Source organism: Chamaea fasciata, unplaced genomic scaffold, assembly GCF_029207755.1.
Source record: "Chamaea fasciata isolate MVZ Bird 193981 ecotype frontalis unplaced genomic scaffold, bChaFas1.0.hap1 SCAF_338, whole genome shotgun sequence".
Lineage (NCBI taxonomy): Eukaryota > Metazoa > Chordata > Aves > Passeriformes > Sylviidae > Chamaea > Chamaea fasciata.
Genome location: NW_027094423.1, coordinates 57,331 through 77,124, shown reverse-complemented (window position 1 = coordinate 77,124; position 19,794 = coordinate 57,331).

The following is a 19,794-nucleotide window of genomic DNA, read 5'->3' as shown; positions in this document are numbered from 1 at the left end:
CTGTGCCCGGGAGTGGGCTTCTGCCACTTAGAATTCTGAACAGTGTACTTACTCCCACAACCAAGCTGCCATGAAGCTGAAACCCTAGCTGCCCTTAGACTGCCAAACACCCCCTGCAAACTGACATCAGGAACTTGGAGGGGTGAGTTTAGCTTTCCACAGAAAAGACCCACCGTTCCTGCACAGAACTCTCGGCCACGGAGTGCGCTGCTAACTGATAAAAATAAGTTCAGCACGGGACTTCTGCCAGATCCAAGCATCCAGAAGCTGGAACCCTTACTGGCCTTGAAGTGCCAAATGGCTCCTACAGCCTGACATCAGGAACCTGCTGGGGTGAGTTTAGTTTCCCACAGAAAAGACCCACCGTTCCTACACAGAGCTCTGTGCCCCGGAGTGGGCTTCTGCCACTTAGAATTCTGAACAGTGCACATTACTCCCACAACAAAGCTGTCAGAAGCTGGAACCCTAACTGTCCTTGGAGTGCCCAATGTCTCCTACAACCTGACATTAGGAACTTAGTCGGTGAGTATAGCTTCCCACAGAAAAGACCCACCGTTCCTTCACAGAACTCTCGGCCACGGAGTGGGCTGCGAACTGAAAAAAATAAGTTCAGCACAGGACTTCTGCCAGATCCAAGCATCCAGAAGCTGGAACCCTAACTGGCCTTGGAGCGCCAAATGTCTCCTACAGCCTGACATCACGAACTTAGTCGGTGAGTATAGCTTCCCACAGAAGAGAGCCGCTGTTCCTGCACAGAGTTCTGTGCCCGGAAGTAGGCTTCTGCCACTTAGAATTCTGAACACTGCTGCACTTCTCCCATAGCCAAGCTCCCAGAAGCTGGAACCCTAACTGTCCTGCGAGTGCCCAATGTCTCCTACAACCTGACATTAGGAACTTCAGGGGGTGAGTTTAGCTTCCCACAGAAGAGACCCACAGCTCCTGCACAGAGCTCTGTGTCCCGGAGTGGGCTTCTGCCACTTAGAATTCTGAACAGTGTACTTACTCCCACAACCAAGCTGCCATGAAGCTGAAACCCTAGCTGCCCTTAGACTGCCAAACACCCCCTGCAAACTGACATCATGAACTTGGAGGGGTGAGTTTAGCTTTCCACAGAAAAGACCCACCGTTCCTGCACAGAACTATCGGCCACGGAGTGGGCTGCTAACTGATAAAAATAAGTTCAGCACAGGACTTCTGCCAGATCCAAGCATCCAGAAGCTGGAACCCTTACTGGCCTTGGAGCGCCAAATGTCTCCTACAGCCTGACATCAGGAACCTGCTGGGGGGAGTTTAGTTTCCCACAGAAGAGACCCACAGTTCCTGCACAGAGCTCTGTGCCCGGGAGTGGGCTTCTGCCACTTAGAATTCTGAACAGTGCACATTACTCCCAGAACCAAGCTGTCAGAAGCTGGAACCCTAACTGTCCTGCGAGTGCCCAATGTCTCCTACAACCTGACATTAGGAACTTAGTCGGTGAGTATAGCTTCCCACAGAAGAGAGCCACTGTTCCTGCACAGAGCTCTGTGCCCGGGACTGGGCTTCTGCCACTTAGAATTCTGAACAGTGTACTTACTCCCACAACCAAGCTGCCATGAAGCTGAAACCCTAGCTGCCCTTAGACTGCCAAACACCCCCTGCAAACTGACATCAGGAATTTGGAGGGGTGAGTTTAGCTTTCCACAGAAAAGACCCACCGTTCCTGCACAGAACTCTCGGCCACGGAGTGGGCTGTGAACTGAAAAAAATAAGTTCTGCACAGGACTTCTGCCAGATCCAAGCATCCAAAAGCTGGAACCCTAACTGTCCTGCGAGTGCCCAATGTCTCCTACAACCTGACATTAGGAACTTAGTCGGTGAGTATAGCTTCCCACAGAAGACAGCCACTGTTCCTGCACAGAGCTCTGTGCCCGGGAGTGGGCTTCTGCCACTTAGAATTCTGAACAGTGTACTTACTCCCACAACCAAGCTGCCATGAAGCTGAAACCCTAGCTGCCCTTAGACTGCCAAACACCCCCTGCAAACTGACATCATGAACTTGGAGGGGTGAGTTTTGCTTCCCACAGAAAAGACCCACAGTTCCTGCACAGAACTCTCGGCCACGGAGTGGGCTGCTAACTGATAAAAATAAGTTCAGCCCAGGACTTCTGCCAGATCCAAGCATCCAGAAGCTGGAACCCTTACTGGCTTTGGAGTGCCAAATGTCTCCTACAGCCTGACATCAGGAACCTGTTGGGGGGAGTTTAGTTTCCCACAGAAGAGACCCACAGTTCCTGCACAGAGCTCGGTGTCCCGGAGTGGGCTTCTGCGACTTAGAATTCTGAACAGTGCACATTACTCCCAGAACCAAGCTGTCAGAAGCTGGAACCCTAACTGTCCTTGGAGTGCCCAATGTCTCCTACAACCTGACATTAGGAACGTAGTCGGTGAATATAGCTTCCCACAGAAAAGACCCACCGTTCCTGCACAGAGCTCTCGGCCACGGAGTGCGCTGCTAACTGATAAAAATAAGTTCAGCACAGGACTTCTGCCAGATCCAAGCATCCAGAAGCTGGAACCCTAACTGGCCTGCGAGTGCCCAATGTCTCCTACAGCCTGACATCACGAACTTAGTCGGTGAGTATAGCTTCCCACAGAAGAGAGCCACTGTTCCTGCACAGAGCTCTGTGCCCGGGAGTGGGCTTCTGCCACTTAGAATTGTGAACAGTGTACTTACTCCCACAACCAAGCTGCCATGAAGCTGAAACCCTAGCTGCCCTTAGACTGCCAAACACCCCCTGCAAACTGACATCAGGAATTTGGAGGGGTGAATTTAGCTTTCCACAGAAAAGACCCACCGTTCCTGCACAGAACTCTCGGCCACGGAGTGGGCTGCGAACTGAAAAAAATAAGTTCTGCACAGGACTTCTGCCAGATGCAAGCATCCAAAAGCTGGAACCCTAACTGTCCTGCGAGTGCCCAGTGTCTCCTACAACCTGACATTAGGAATATAGTCGGTGAGTATAGCTTCCCACAGAAGAGAGCCACTGTTCCTGCACAGAGATCTGTGCCCCAGAGTGGGCTTCTGCCACTTAGAATTCTGAACAGTGTACTTACTCCCACAACCAAGCTGCCATGAAGCTGAAACCCTAGCTGCCCTTAGACTGCAAAACACCCCCTGCAAACTGACATCAGGAACTTGGAGGGGTGAGTTTAGCTTTCCACAGAAAAGACCCACCGTTCCTGCACAGAACTCTCGGCCACGGAGTGCGCTGCTAACTGATAAAAATAAGTTCAGCACAGGACTTCTGCCAGATCCAAGCATCCAGAAGCTGGAACCCTTACTGGCCTTGGAGTGCCAAATGTCTCCTACAGCCTGACATCAGGAACCTGCTGGGGGGAGTTTAGTTTCCCACAGAAAAGACCCACAGTTCCTGCACAGAGCTCTGTGCCCCGGAGTGGGCTTCTGCCACTTAGAATTCTGAACAGTGCACATTACTCCCACAACAAAGCTGTCAGAAGCTGGAACCCTAACTGTCCTTGGAGTGCCCAATGTCTCCTACAACCTGACATTAGGAACTTAGTCGGTGAGTATAGCTTCCCACAGAAAAGACCCACCGTTCCTGCACAGAACTCTCGGCCACGGAGTGGGCTGCTAACTGATAAAAATAAGTTCAGCACAGGACTTCTGCCAGATCCAAGCATCCAGAAGCTGGAACCCTTACTGGCCTTGGAGTGCCAAATGTCTCCTACAGCCTGACATCAGGAACCTGCTGGGGGGAGTTTAGTTTCCCACAGAAGAGACCCACAGTTCCTGCACAGAGCTCTGTGCCCGGGAGTGGGCTTCTGCCACTTAGAATTCTGAACAGTGCACATTACTCCCAGAACCAAGCTGTCAGAAGCTGGAACCCTAACTGTCCTTGGAGTGCCCAATGTCTCCTACAACCTGACATTAGGAACTTAGGGGGTGAGTATAGCTTCCCACAGAAGAGAGCCACTGTTCCTGCACAGAGCTCTGTGCCCGGGACTGGGCTTCTGCCACTTAGAATTCTGAACACTGCTGCACTTCTCCCATAGCCAAGCTCCCAGAAGCTGGAACCCTAACTGTCCTGCGAGTGCCCAATGTCTCCTACGACCTGACATTAGGAACTTCGGGGGGTGAGTTTAGCTTCCCACAGAAGAGAGCCACAGTTCCTGCACAGAGCTCTGTGTCCCAGAGTGGGCTTCTGCCACTTAGAATTCTGAACAGTGCACATTACTCCCAGAACCAAGCTGTCAGAAGCTGGAACCCTAACCGTCCTTGGAGTGCCCAGTGTCTCCTACAACCTGACATTAGGAACTTAGTCGGTGAGTATAGCTTCCCACAGAAGAGAGCCACTGTTCCTGCACAGAGCTCTGTGCCCGGGAGTGGGCTTCTGCCACTTAGAATTCTGAACAGTGTACTTAGTCCCACAACCAACCTGCCATGAAGCTGAAACCCTAGCGGCCCTTAGACTGCCAAATACCCCCTGCCAACTGACATCAGGAACTTGGAGGGGTGAGTTTAGCTTTCCACAGAAAAGACCCACCATTCCTGCACAGAACTATCGGCCACGGAGTGGGCTGCAAACTGATAAAAATAAGTTCAGCACAGGACTTCTGCCAGATCCAAGCATCCAAAAGCTGGAACCCTTACTGGCCTTGGAGTGCCAAATGTCTCCTACAGCCTGACATCAGGAACGTGCTGGGGTGAGTTTAGTTTCCCACAGAAAAGACCCACAGTTCCTGCACAGAGCTCTGTGTCCCGGAGTGGGCTTCTGCCACTTAGAATTCTGAACAGTGCACATTACTCCAAGAAGCAAGCTGTCAGAAGCTGGAACCCTAACTGTCCTTGGAGTGCCCAATGTCTCCTACAACCTGACATTAGGAACTTAGTCGGGAAGTATAGCTTCCCACAGAAAAGACCCACCGTTCCTGCACAGAACTCTCGGCCACGGAGTGGGCTGCGAACTGAAAAAAATAAGTTCTGCACAGGACTTATGCCAAATCCAAGCATCCAGAAGCTGGAACCCTAACTGTCCTTGGAGTGCCCAATGTCTCCTACAACCTGACATTAGGAACTTAGTCGGTGAGTATAGCTTTCCACAGAAAAGATCCACCGTTCCTGCACAGAACTTTTGGCCACGGAGTGGGCTGCGAACTGAAAAAAATAAGTTCTGCACAGGACTTCTGCCAGATCCAAGCATCCAAAAGCTGGAACCCTAACTGTCCTGCGAGTGCCCAATGTCTCCTACAACCTGACATTAGGAACTTAGTCGGTGAGTATAGCTTCCCACAGAAGAGAGCCACTGTTCCTGCACAGAGCTCTGTGCCCGGGACTGGGCTTCTGCCACTTAGAATTCTGAACAGTGTACTTACACCCACAACCAAGCTGCCATGAAGCTGAAACCCTAGCTGCCCTTAGACTGCCAAACACCTCCTGCAAACCGACATCAGGAACTTGGAGGAGTGACTTTAACTTCCCACAGAAGAGATCCACCGTTCCTGCACAGAGCTCTGTGCCCCGGAGTGGGCTTCTGCCACTTAGAATTCTGAACAGTGTACTTACTCCCAGAACCAAGCTGCCATGAAGCTGAAACCCTAGCTGCCCTTAGACTGCCAAACACCCCCTGCAAACTGACATCAGGAACTTGGAGGGGTGAGTTTAGCTTTCCACAGAAAAGACCCACCGTTCCTGCACAGAACTCTCGGCCACGGAGTGCGCTGCTAACTGATAAAAATAAGTTCAGCACAGGACTTCTGCCAGATCCAAGCATCCAGAAGCTGGAACCCTTACTGGCCTTGGAGCGCCAAATGGCTCCTACAGCCTGACATCAGGAACCTGCTGGGGTGAGTTTAGTTTCCCACAGAAAAGACCCACCATTCCTACACAGAGCTCTGTGCCCGGGAGTGGGCTTCTGCCACTTAGAATTCTGAACAGTGTACTTACTCCCACAACCACGCTGCCATGAAGCTGAAACCCTACCTGCCCTTAGACTGCCAAACACCCCCTGCAAACTGACATCAGGAACTTGGAGGGGTGAGTTTAGCTTTCCACAGAAAAGACCCCCCGTTCCTGCACAGAACTGTCGGCCACGGAGTGGGCTGCGAACTTAAAAAAATAGGTTCAGCACAGGACATCTGCCAGATCCAAGCATCCAAAAGCTGGAACCCTAACTGTCCTTGGAGTGCCCAATGTCTCCTACAGCCTGACATTAGGAACTTAGTCGGTGAGTATAGCTTCCCACAGAAGAGAGCCACTGTTCCTGCACAGAGCTCTGTACCCGGGACTGGGCTTCTGCCACTTAGAATTCTGAACAGTGTACTTACTGCCACAACCAAGCTGCCATGAAGCTGAAACCCTAGCTGCCCTTAGACTGCCAAACACCCCCTGCAAACTGACATCAGGAACTTGGAGGGGTGAGTTTAACTTCCCACAGAAGAGATCCACCGTTCCTGCACAGAGCTCTGTGCCCGGGAGTGGGCTTCTGCCACTTGCAATTCAGAACACTGCTGCGCTTCTCCCATAACCAATCTCCCAGAAGTTGGAACCCTTACTGGCCTTGGAGTGCCAAATGTCTCCTACAGCCTGACATCAGGAACCTGCTGGGGTGAGTTTAGTTTCCCACAGAAAAGACCCACAGTTCCTGCACAGAGCCCTGTGCCCCAGAGTGGGCTTCTGCCACTTAGAATTCTGAACAGTGCACATTACTCCCAGAACCAAGCTGTCAGAAGCTGGAACCCTAACTGTCCTTGGAGTGCCCAATGTCTCCTACAACCTGACATTAGGAATTTAGTCGGTGAGTATAGCTTCCCACAGAAGAGAGCCACTGTTCCTGCACAGAGCTCTGTGCCCGGGACTGGGCTTCTGCCACTTAGAATTCTGAACACTGCTGCACTTCTCCCATAGCCAAGCTCCCAGAAGCTGGAACCCTAACTGTCCTGCGAGTGCCCAATGTCTCCTACGACCTGACATTAGTAACTTCGGGGGGTGAGTATAGCTTCCCACAGAAGAGACCCACAGCTCGTGCACAGAGCTCTGTGCCCGGGAGTGGGCTTCTGCCACTTAGAATTCTGAACAGTGCACATTACTCCCACAACCAAGCTGCCATGAAGCTGAAACCCTAGCTGCCCTTAGACTGCCAAACACCCCCTGCAAACTGACATCAGGAACTTGGACGGGTGAGTTTAGCTTCCCACAGAAAAGACCCACTGTTCCTGCACAGAACTCTCGGCCACAGAGTGGGCTGCTAACTGATAAAAATAAGTTCAGCACAGGACTTCTGCCAGATCCAAGCATCCAAAAGCTGGAACCCTTACTGGCCTTGGAGTGCCCAATGTCTCCTACAGCCTGACATCAGGAACGTGCTGGGGTGAGTTTAGTTTCCCACAGAAAAGACCCACAGTTCCTGCACAGAGCTCTGTGTCCCGGAGTGGGCTTCTGCCACTTAGAATTCTGAACAGTGCACATTACTCCAAGAAGCAAGCTGTCAGAAGCTGGAACCCTAACTGTCCTTGGAGTGCCCAATGTCTCCTACAACCTGACATTAGGAACTTAGTCGGGAAGTATAGCTTCCCACAGAAAAGACCCACCGTTCCTGCACAGAACTCTCGGCCACGGAGTGGGCTGCGAACTGAAAAAAATAAGTTCTGCACAGGACTTATGCCAAATCCAAGCATCCAGAAGCTGGAACCCTAACTGTCCTTGGAGTGCCCAATGTCTCCTACAACCTGACATTAGGAACTTAGTCGGTGAGTATAGCTTTCCACAGAAAAGACCCACCGTTCCTGCACAGAACTTTTGGCCACGGAGTGGGCTGCGAACTGAAAAAAATAAGTTCTGCACAGGACTTCTGCCAGATCCAAGCATCCAAAAGCTGGAACCCTAACTGTCCTGCGAGTGCCCAATGTCTCCTACAACCTGACATTAGGAACTTAGTCGGTGAGTATAGCTTCCCACAGAAGAGAGCCACTGTTCCTGCACAGAGCTCTGTGCCCGGGACTGGGCTTCTGCCACTTAGAATTCTGAACAGTGTACTTACTGCCACAACCAAGCTGCCATGAAGCTGAAACCCTAGCTGCCCTTAGACTGCCAAACACCTCCTGCAAACCGACATCAGGAACTTGGAGGAGTGACTTTAACTTCCCACAGAAGAGATCCACCGTTCCTGCACAGAGCTCTGTGCCCCGGAGTGGGCTTCTGCCACTTAGAATTCTGAACAGTGTACTTACTCCCAGAACCAAGCTGCCATGAAGCTGAAACCCTAGCTGCCCTTAGACTGCCAAACACCCCCTGCAAACTGACATCAGGAACTTGGAGGGGTGAGTTTAGCTTTCCACAGAAAAGACCCACCGTTCCTGCACAGAACTCTCGGCCACGGAGTGCGCTGCTAACTGATAAAAATAAGTTCAGCACAGGACTTCTGCCAGATCCAAGCATCCAGAAGCTGGAACCCTTACTGGCCTTGGAGCGCCAAATGGCTCCTACAGCCTGACATCAGGAACCTGCTGGGGTGAGTTTAGTTTCCCACAGAAAAGACCCACCATTCCTACACAGAGCTCTGTGCCCGGGAGTGGGCTTCTGCCACTTAGAATTCGGAACAGTGCACATTACGCCCAGAACCAAGCTGTAAGAAGTTGGAACGCTAACTGTCCTTGGAGTGCCCAATGTCTCCTAAAACCTGACATTAGGAACTTCGGGGGGTGAGTTTATCTTCCCACAGAAGAGAGCCACTGTTCCTGCACAGAGCTCTGTGCCCGGGAGTGGGCTTCTGCCACTTAGAATTCTGAACAGTGTACTTACTCCCACAACCACGCTGCCATGAAGCTGAAACCCTACCTGCCCTTAGACTGCCAAACACCCCCTGCAAACTGACATCAGGAACTTGGAGGGGTGAGTTTAGCTTTCCACAGAAAAGACCCCCCGTTCCTGCACAGAACTGTCGGCCACGGAGTGGGCTACGAACTTAAAAAAATAGGTTCAGCACAGGACATCTGCCAGATCCAAGCATCCAAAAGCTGGAACCCTAACTGTCCTTGGAGTGCCCAATGTCTCCTACAGCCTGACATTAGGAACTTAGTCGGTGAGTATAGCTTCCCACAGAAGAGAGCCACTGTTCCTGCACAGAGCTCTGTACCTGGGACTGGGCTTCTGCCACTTAGAATTCTGAACAGTGTACTTACTGCCACAACCAAGCTGCCATGAAGCTGAAACCCTAGCTGCCCTTAGACTGCCAAACACCCCCTGCAAACTGACATCAGGAACTTGGAGGGGTGAGTTTAACTTCCCACAGAAGAGATCCACCGTTCCTGCACAGAGCTCTGTGCCCGGGAGTGGGCTTCTGCCACTTGCAATTCAGAACACTGCTGCGCTTCTCCCATAACCAATCTCCCAGAAGTTGGAACCCTTACTGGCCTTGGAGTGCCAAATGTCTCCTACAGCCTGACATCAGGAACCTGCTGGGGTGAGTTTAGTTTCCCACAGAAAAGACCCACAGTTCCTGCACAGAGCCCTGTGCCCCAGAGTGGGCTTCTGCCACTTAGAATTCTGAACAGTGCACATTACTCCCAGAACCAAGCTGTCAGAAGCTGGAACCCTAACTGTCCTTGGAGTGCCCAATGTCTCCTACAACCTGACATTAGGAATTTAGTCGGTGAGTATAGCTTCCCACAGAAGAGAGCCACTGTTCCTGCACAGAGCTCTGTGCCCGGGACTGGGCTTCTGCCACTTAGAATTCTGAACACTGCTGCACTTCTCCCATAGCCAAGCTCCCAGAAGCTGGAACCCTAACTGTCCTGCGAGTGCCCAATGTCTCCTACGACCTGACATTAGTAACTTCGGGGGGTGAGTATAGCTTCCCACAGAAGAGACCCACAGCTCGTGCACAGAGCTCTGTGCCCGGGAGTGGGCTTCTGCCACTTAGAATTCTGAACAGTGCACATTACTCCCACAACCAAGCTGCCATGAAGCTGAAACCCTAGCTGCCCTTAGACTGCCAAACACCCCCTGCAAACTGACATCAGGAACTTGGACGGGTGAGTTTAGCTTCCCACAGAAAAGACCCACCGTTCCTGCACAGAACTCTCGGCCACAGAGTGGGCTGCTAACTGATAAAAATAAGTTCAGCACAGGACTTCTGCCAGATCCAAGCATCCAGAAGCTGGAACCCTTACTGGCCTTGGAGTGCCAAATGTCTCCTACAGCCTGACATCAGGAACGTGCTGGGGTGAGTTTAGTTTCCCACAGAAAAGACCCACAGTTCCTGCACAGAGCTCTGTGTCCCGGAGTGGGCTTCTGCCACTTAGAATTCTGAACAGTGCACATTACTCCCACAACCAAGCTGTCAGAAGCTGGAACCCTAACAGTCCTTGGAGTCCCAATGTCTCCTACAACCTGACATCAGGAACTTAGGGGGTGAGTTTAGCTTCCCACAGAAGAGAGCCACTGTTCCTGCACAGAGCTCTGTGCCCGGGAGTGGGCTTCTGCCGCTGAGAATTCTGAACAGTGTACTCACTCCCACAACCAAGCTGCCATGAAGCTGAAACCCTAGCTGCCCTTAGACTGCCAAACACCCCCTGCAAACTGACATCAGGAACTTGGAGGGGTGAGTTTAGCTTTCCACAGAAAAGACCCACCGTTCCTGCACAGAGCACTGTGCCCCGGAGTGGGCTTCTGCCACTTAGAATTCTGAACACTGCTGCACTTCTCCCATATCCAAGCTCCCAGAAGCTGGAACCCTTACTGTCCTTGGAGTGCCAAATATCTCCTACGACCTGACATTACGAACTTGGAGGGGTGAGTTTAGCTTCCCACAGAAAAGACCCACCGTTCCTGCACAGAACTCTCGGCCACGGAGTGGGCTGCTAACTGATAAAAATAAGTTCAGCACAGGACTTCTGCCAGATCCAAGCATCCAGAAGCTGGAACCCTTACTGTCCTTGGAGTGCCCAATGTCTCCTACAGCCTGACATTAGGAACTTAGTCGGTGAGTATAGCTTCCCACAGAAGAGAGCCAATGTTCCTGCACAGACCTCTGTGCCCAGGAGTGGGCTTCTGCCACTTAGAATTCTGAACAGTGTACTTACACCCACAACCAAGCTGCCATGAAGCTGAAACCCTAGCTGCCCTTAGACTGCCAAACACCCCATGCAAACTGACATCAGGAACTTGGAGGGGTGAGTTTAGTTTCCCACAGAAAAGACCCACAGTTCCTGCACAGAGCCCTGTGCCCCAGAGTGGGCTTCTGCCACTTAGAATTCTGAACAGTGCACATTACTCCGAGAACCAAGCTGTCAGAAGCTGGAACCCTAACTTTCCTTGGAGTGCCCAATGTCTCCTACAACCTGACATTAGGAACTTAGTCGGTGAGTATAGCTTCCCATAGAAGAGAGCCACTGTTCCTGCACAGAGCTCTGTGCCCGGGAGTGGGCTTCTGCCACTGAGAATTCTGAACAGTGTACTCACTCCCACTACCAAGCTGCCATGAAGCTGAAACCCTAGCTGCCCTTAGACTGCCAAACACCCCCTGCAAACTGACATCAGGAACTTGGAGGGGTGAGTTTAGCTTTCCACAGAAAAGACCCACCGTTCCTGCACAGAACTATCGGCCACGGAGTGCGCTGCTAACTGATAAAAATAAGTTCAGCACGGGACTTCTGCCAGATCCAAGCATCCAGAAGCTGGAACCCTTACTGGCCTTGGAGCGCCAAATGTCTCCTACAGCCTGACATCAGGAACCTGCTGGGGGGAGTTTAGTTTCCCACAGAAAAGACCCACAGTTCCTGCACAGAGCTCTGTGTCCCAGAGTGGGCTTCTGCCACTTAGAATTCTGAACAGTGCACATTACTCCCAGAACCAAGCTGTCAGAAGCTGGAACCCTAACTGTCCTTGGAGTGCCCAATGTCTCCTACAACCTGACATCAGAAACTTAGTCGGTGAGTATAGCTTCCCACAGAAGAGAGCCGCTGTTCCTGCACAGAGCTCTGTGCCCGGGAGTGGGCTTCTGCCACTTAGAATTCTGAACACTGCTGCACTTCTCCCATAGCCAAGCTCCCAGAAGCTGGAACCCTAACTGTCCTGCGAGTGCCCAATGTCTCCTACGACCTGACATTAGGAACTTCGGGGGGTGAGCATAGCTTCCCACAGAAGAGACCCACAGTTCCTGCACAGAGCTCTGTGCCCGGGAGTGGGCTTCTGCCACTTAGAATTCTGAACAGTGTACTTACTCCCACAACCAAGCTGCCATGAAGCTGAAACCCTAGCTGCCCTTAGACTGCCAAACATCCCCTGCAAACTGACATCAGGAACTTGGAGGGGTGAGTTTAGCTTTCCACAGAAAAGACCCACCGTTCCTGCACAGAACTCTCGGCCACGGAGTGGGCTGCGAACTGATAAAAATAAGTTCAGCACAGGACTTCTGCCAGATCCAAGCATCCAAAAGCTGGAACCCTTACTGTCCTTGGAGTGCCAAATGTCTCCTACAGCCTGACATCAGGAACCTGCTGGGGTGAGTTTAGTTTCCCACAGAAAAGACCCACAGTTCCTGCACAGAGCTCTGTGTCCCGGAGTGGGCTTCTGCCACTTAGAATTCTGAACAGTGCACCTTACTCCCAGAACCAAGCTGTCAGAAGCTGGAACCCTAACTGTCCTTGGAGTGCCCAATGTCTCCTACAACCTGACATTAGGAACTTAGTCGGTGAGTATAGCTTCCCACAGAAAAGACCCACCGTTCCTGCACAGAACTCTCGGCCACGGAGTGGGCTGCTAACTGATAAAAATAAGTTCAGCACAGGACTTCTGCCAGATCCAAGCATCCAGAAGCTGGAACCCTTACTGTCCTTGGAGTGCCCAATGTCTCCTACAGCCTGACATTAGGAACTTAGTCGGTGAGTATAGCTTCCCACAGAAGAGAGCCAATGTTCCTGCACAGACCTCTGTGCCCAGGAGTGGGCTTCTGCCGCTGAGAATTCTGAACAGTGTACTCACTCCCACAACCAAGCTGCCATGAAGCTGAAACCCTAGCTGCCCTTAGACTGCCAAACACCCCCTGCAAACTGACATCAGGAACTTGGAGGGGTGAGTTTAGCTTTCCACAGAAAAGACCCACCGTTCCTGCACAGAGCACTGTGCCCCGGAGTGGGCTTCTGCCACTTAGAATTCTGAACACTGCTGCACTTCTCCCATATCCAAGCTCCCAGAAGCTGGAACCCTTACTGTCCTTGGAGTGCCAAATGTCTCCTACGACCTGACATTACGAACTTGGAGGGGTGAGTTTAGCTTCCCACAGAAGAGACCCACCGTTCCTGCACAGAGCTCTGTGCCCGGGAGTGGGCTTCTGCCACTTAGAATTCTGAACAGTGTACTTACTCCCACAACCAAGCTGCCATGAAGCTGAAACCCTAGCTGCCCTTAGACTGCCAAACATCCCCTGCAAACTGACATCAGGAACTTGGAGGGGTGAGTTTAGCTTTCCACAGAAAAGACCCACCGTTCCTGCACAGAACTCTCGGCCACGGAGTGGGCTGCGAACTGCTAAAAATAAGTTCAGCACAGGACTTCTGCCAGATCCAAGCATCCAAAAGCTGGAACCCTTACTGTCCTTGGAGTGCCAAATGTCTCCTACAGCCTGACATCAGGAACCTGCTGGGGTGAGTTTAGTTTCCCACAGAAAAGACCCACAGTTCCTGCACAGAGCTCTGTGTCCCGGAGTGGGCTTCTGCCACTTAGAATTCTGAACAGTGCACCTTACTCCCAGAACCAAGCTGTCAGAAGCTGGAACCCTAACTGTCCTTGGAGTGCCCAATGTCTCCTACAACCTGACATTAGGAACTTAGTCGGTGAGTATAGCTTCCCACAGAAAAGACCCACCGTTCCTGCACAGAACTCTCGGCCACGGAGTGGGCTGCTAACTGATAAAAATAAGTTCAGCACAGGACTTCTGCCAGATCCAAGCATCCAGAAGCTGGAACCCTTACTGTCCTTGGAGTGCCCAATGTCTCCTACAGCCTGACATTAGGAACTTAGTCGGTGAGTATAGCTTCCCACAGAAGAGAGCCAATGTTCCTGCACAGACCTCTGTGCCCAGGAGTGGGCTTCTGCCGCTGAGAATTCTGAACAGTGTACTCACTCCCACAACCAAGCTGCCATGAAGCTGAAACCCTAGCTGCCCTTAGACTGCCAAACACCCCCTGCAAACTGACATCAGGAACTTGGAGGGGTGAGTTTAGCTTTCCACAGAAAAGACCCACCGTTCCTGCACAGAGCACTGTGCCCCGGAGTGGGCTTCTGCCACTTAGAATTCTGAACACTGCTGCACTTCTCCCATATCCAAGCTCCCAGAAGCTGGAACCCTTACTGTCCTTGGAGTGCCAAATGTCTCCTACGACCTGACATTACGAACTTGGAGGGGTGAGTTTAGCTTCCCACAGAAGAGACCCACCGTTCCTGCACAGAGCTCTGTGCCCGGGAGTGGGCTTCTGCCACTTAGAATTCTGAACAGTGTACTTACTCCCACAACGAAGCTGCCATGAAGCTGAAACCCTAGCTGCCCTTAGACTGCCAAACATCCCCTGCAAACTGACATCAGGAACTTGGAGGGGTGAGTTTAGCTTTCCACAGAAAAGACCCACCGTTCCTGCATAGAACTCTTGGCCACGGAGTGGGCTGCGAACTGCTAAAAATAAGTTCAGCACAGGACTTCTGCCAGATCCAAGCATCCAAAAGCTGGAACCCTTACTGGCCTTGGAGTGCCAAATGTCTCCTACAGCCTGACATCAGGAACCTGCTGGGGTGAGTTTAGTTTCCCACAGAAAAGACCCACAGTTCCTGCACAGAGCTCTGTGTCCCGGAGTGGGCTTCTGCCACTTAGAATTCTGAACAGTGCACCTTACTCCCAGAACCAAGCTGTCAGAAGCTGGAACGCTAACTGTCCTTGGAGTGCCCAATGTCTCCGACAACCTGACATTAGGAACTTAGTCGGTGAGTATAGCTTCCCACAGAAAAGACCCACCGTTCCTGCACAGAACTCTCGGCCACGGAGTGGGCTGCTAACTGATAAAAATAAGTTCAGCACAGGACTTCTGCCAGATCCAAGCATCCAGAAGCTGGAACCCTTACTGTCCTTGGAGTGCCCAATGTCTCCTACAGCCTGACATTAGGAACTTAGTCGGTGAGTATAGCTTCCCACAGAAGAGAGCCAATGTTCCTGCACAGACCTCTGTGCCCAGGAGTGGGCTTCTGCCACTTAGAATTCTGAACAGTGTACTTACACCCACAACCAAGCTGCCATGAAGCTGAAACCCTAGCTGCCCTTAGACTGCCAAACACCCCCTGCAAACTGACATCAGGAACTTGGAGGGGTGAGTTTAGTTTCCCACAGAAAAGACCCACAGTTCCTGCACAGAGCCCTGTGCCCCAGAGTGGGCTTCTGCCACTTAGAATTCTGAACAGTGCACATTACTCCCAGAAGCAAGCTGTCAGAAGCTGGAACCCTAACTTTCCTTGGAGTGCCCAATGTCTCCTAAAACCTGACATTAGGAACTTAGTCGGTGAGTATAGCTTCCCACAGAGGAGAGCCACTGTTCCTGCACAGAGCTCTGTGCCCGGGAGTGGGCTTCTGCCACTGAGAATTCTGAACAGTGTACTCACTCCCACAACCAAGCTGCCATGAAGCTGAAACCCTAGCTGCCCTTAGACTGCCAAACACCCCCTGTAAACTGACATCAGGAACTTGGAGGGGTGAGTTTAGCTTTCCACAGAAAAGACCCACCGTTCCTGCACAGAGCACTGTGCCCCGGAGTGGGCTTCTGCCACTTAGAATTCTGAACACTGCTGCACTTCTCCCATATCCAAGCTGTCAGAAGCTGGAACCCTAACTGTCCTGTGAGTGCCAAATGTCTCCTACAACCTGACATTAGGAACTTCGGGGGGTGAGTTTAGCTTCCCACAGAAGAGACCCACAGCTCCTGCACAGAGCTCTGTGCCCGGGAGTGGGTTTCTGCCACTTAGAATTCTGAACAGTGCACATTACTCCCAGAACCAAGCTGTCAGAAGCTAGAACCCTAACTGTCCTTGGAGTGACCAATGTCTCCTACAACCTGACATTAGGAACTTCGGGGGGTGAGTTTAGCTTTCCACAGAAGAGAGCCACTGTTCCTGCACAGAGCTCTCTGCCCCAGAGTGGGCTGCTAACTGATAAAATTAGGTTCAGCACAGGACATCTGCCAGATCCAAGCTCCCAGAAGCTGGAACCCTAACTGTCCTTGGAGTGCCAAATCCATCCCATAAACTGACATCAGGAGACTTATGGGGGGAGTTAAGTTTCCCACAGAAAAGACCCACTGTTCCTGCACAGAGCTCTGTGTTCGGGAGTGGGCTTCTGCCACTTAGAATTCTGAACAGTGCACATTACTCCCAGAACCAAGCTCCCAGAAGCTGGAAGCCTGGCTCCCCTTGGACTGCCAAATGGCTCCTTAAAACTGACAATCTGAACCAGAGAGGTATATTTACTTTCCCCAGAAAAGCGGCCACCGTTCCTGCACAGAGCTCTGTGCCCCGGAGTGGGCTTCTGCCACTTTCAGTTCGGAACACTGCTGCACTTCTCCCATATCCAAGCTCCCAGAGGCTGGAACCCTAACTGTCCTTGGAGTGCCAAATGTCTCCTACGACCTGACATTAGGAACTTAGGGGGTGAGTTTAGCTTCCCACAGAAGAGACCCATTGTTCCTACACAGAGCTCTCTGCCCTGGAGTGGGCTGCTACCTGATAAAATTAAGTTCAGCACAGGACATCTGCCAGATCCAAGCTCCCAGATCCTGGAACCCTAACTGTCCTTGGAGTGCCAAATCCATCCCATAAACTGACATCAGGAGCCTGCTGGGGTTAGTTTAGGTTCCCACAGAAAAGACCCACAGTTCCTGCACAGAGCTCTGTGTTCGGGAGTGGGCTTCTGCCACTTAGAATTCTGAACAGTGCACATTACTCCCAGAACCAAGCTGCCAGAAGCTGAAACCCTAGCTGCCCTTAGACTGCCAAACACCTTCTGCAAACTGACATCAGGAACTTAGTCGGTGAGTATAGCTTCCCACTGAAGAGACCCACCGTTCCTGCACAGAGCTCTGTGCCCGGGAGTGGGCTTCTGCCACTTGCAATTCTGAACACTGCTGCACTTTACTCCCAGGTCCAAGCTGTCAGTAGCTGCAACCTTGGCTCCCCTTAGACTGCCAAATGACTGCAACCGAGTTGCACATAGTGAACAGCGCAGAAAAAAGAAACAACACGGATGTGAACGTCCAGAAAATCTAACTGTTAAGTAAGAACCATCTGTAAGCATCACTGTTTATTAACTATCGCTACCATTGTCTGTATACAGCTGTATGTTGCTTCTATAAAGACATAAGTGTGTGGAATATATGTGTTCCTAGAGTTAGAATTCAATTTGTTTTGATAAGTTTATGATATGGGGATAAGACATAGAATGCCCTAGGGTGAGTTTATGCCGCTTGTATCCCCAGTCGCTTGTTCTGGACCTTTAAGACTGATTTTGAGAGCTAAGCAAGGAAAGAAAATGGTTGCAGTTTGTTTTAAGAAAACGACTTTCACTCCTCTGAATACCCTCTCTCGTATATTCAGCTCAAGCACAGACAGACTGCAGCACAAAGATGTGCTTTGCTCTTGGTTTCAGCTAGTTAGGGCAGAGAAGTTCCCTCGCTATTTGTTTTCCTTTTTCTTAGGACTGTTTAAACCTGCTGCAGACTGAAAAACCCAGAGCAGCGCCGAGAGCTGGCACCTGCAGCCCACGGGGCCTGCACCTGAGCATTTTATCAACACCAGAACAGCTGATAAGAGACCAAAAGAGCTCAGCTACAGCCCACAGCAAAGACTTTCTGAAGTTACCATCTCGCTTCAAAATAACAAAAAGTTTTATTATTTCATATTATTCATTCTTTATGCTTGCGACCACTTTGTTTGTTAAACAAATAGGTTTTCCCACTTTTCTCCAAAGAAATTCTTTGCAAAAGCAGTTTAAAAGAAAGAGACTGTTTAGGTTTACTTTCCAGAAGAACCCCATTCAAAGGTTTCCTCTCAAATTTACTCTAAACCCCGACAGCAACAAACAAATCAAACTACACAACAAAGAAGTCACAAATAAATTTCAATTAAAAACACCAAAACAAATCATTCCTAACTCAAGAAACCCATAAACCTCAAACCATCAAAACAAAAATACCACTTATAAATACACACAAAACCAAAAAAATTAATGTAACTATAAACAATACCTTTCAAATGATCCATAAGTATAAAACATATACTGCAATCAAACAAGCCAAATAAATTAACCCCTATACTATAATAAACAATAATCCAATTACAAATATTAGGAAACACAAAAAATTACCTACATTCCACTACCTCAACCCACCAAAACAAACACTACATACTCACCATGATAAAAGCCACCGCTAAATAAATAACCTCCCCTATACCTCACCCTACAGCCACTTCCACCATTGTAAACCTTAGAAAACATTTCCTTTAAAAATACAATATCTCACCAAAAAAAAATATTTCAACAATAAAACTCAGTTCAAAAACAATCTGATCGACATGTAAACTAAGAAACCTACCATGAAATAAATAGACCGTATCCCTTAGCATACACCATCTACAAACAAAATAAAACTACACAAAAAATTATTGAAAACCACCTTAAAACAACTAAACAGAAAAAAACTTTTAAAAATATTAAAATTGCATCTAACAAAACCTCCACCGGCCAGGCTGGCCCTAGGTAATCTGAATCCCTACATACAATAAACAAAAACAAAACCCCAATCGCACGTATCAGAAGCCTATTTAAAAAAAAAAAAAAAAGTTACTTAAATTAATTCTACCTCAAATACAAACAAACCCATCCATACAGTTACCTTCGCTCAAAAACCAAATTACAGGCAATAAATAATACCAAAAAATAAAACAAAACACTATGTACCACCAAAGAATGCAATATTGAATAAAAGCACCATATAAGTAATAAAGTAATAAAAGCACCGCATAGAAGTACCACTATTTATTAAAATCCCAGGTGAAGGGGGATTCCCCCAGTTTGAACACAGACAATAAAATTAGTTTCTTTCCTCAATTTAAACTCTTTTGTCCTCAAAACCCCCTTTTTTTTTTTTCTAGGGACGCCAGGGAAGGATTGGGAAGACAAAATTGAAAGGGAAAAGGAGAAAAGTCCCCCCTACAAATCCACACCGGCTCACCTGCTCCTGCTGCCCGGCACAAAGGTTTGTCCCTCGGCACCTCCTGAAGCAATACTCCTTTTCCGAGGGTTCCCCCAAACTCTGTAAGACGAGCTCGCCATCATCCCGTAAGACACTCCAGAGAGCCTCGCAGAAGCTGCTCCCTCCGGCAGCTCCACGCTAGACTGAGCTGAGGCTCCCCGCGTAAGCAGCTCGGGCAGGAGCCACCTGCCCCTCATTATCCTTTACAGCTCACGCCTGCGGCTGCTCTGACCCCTCGTTATCCTAACAGCTCACGCCTGCAGCTGCTGCCAGCCCGAGGGTGAGGGCGGGGCAGAGGGAACTTGCTGCAGACATTTCACTGTTTGCACCGACACACTGGGGCACCGGGCTTTCCTTGCTAGGGATAAGCAAAAATTAAAGAGTTGACTTTTCTTGTTGTCATCATCCTTGAAGAAAGGAAAAATATATCAGGACTCGTGTGACTTCTCTGTGAACACAAAGTGCAAGGAACTTGGGAGGGGGAGGTCTTAAAACAACACCGGTTTCCTATAG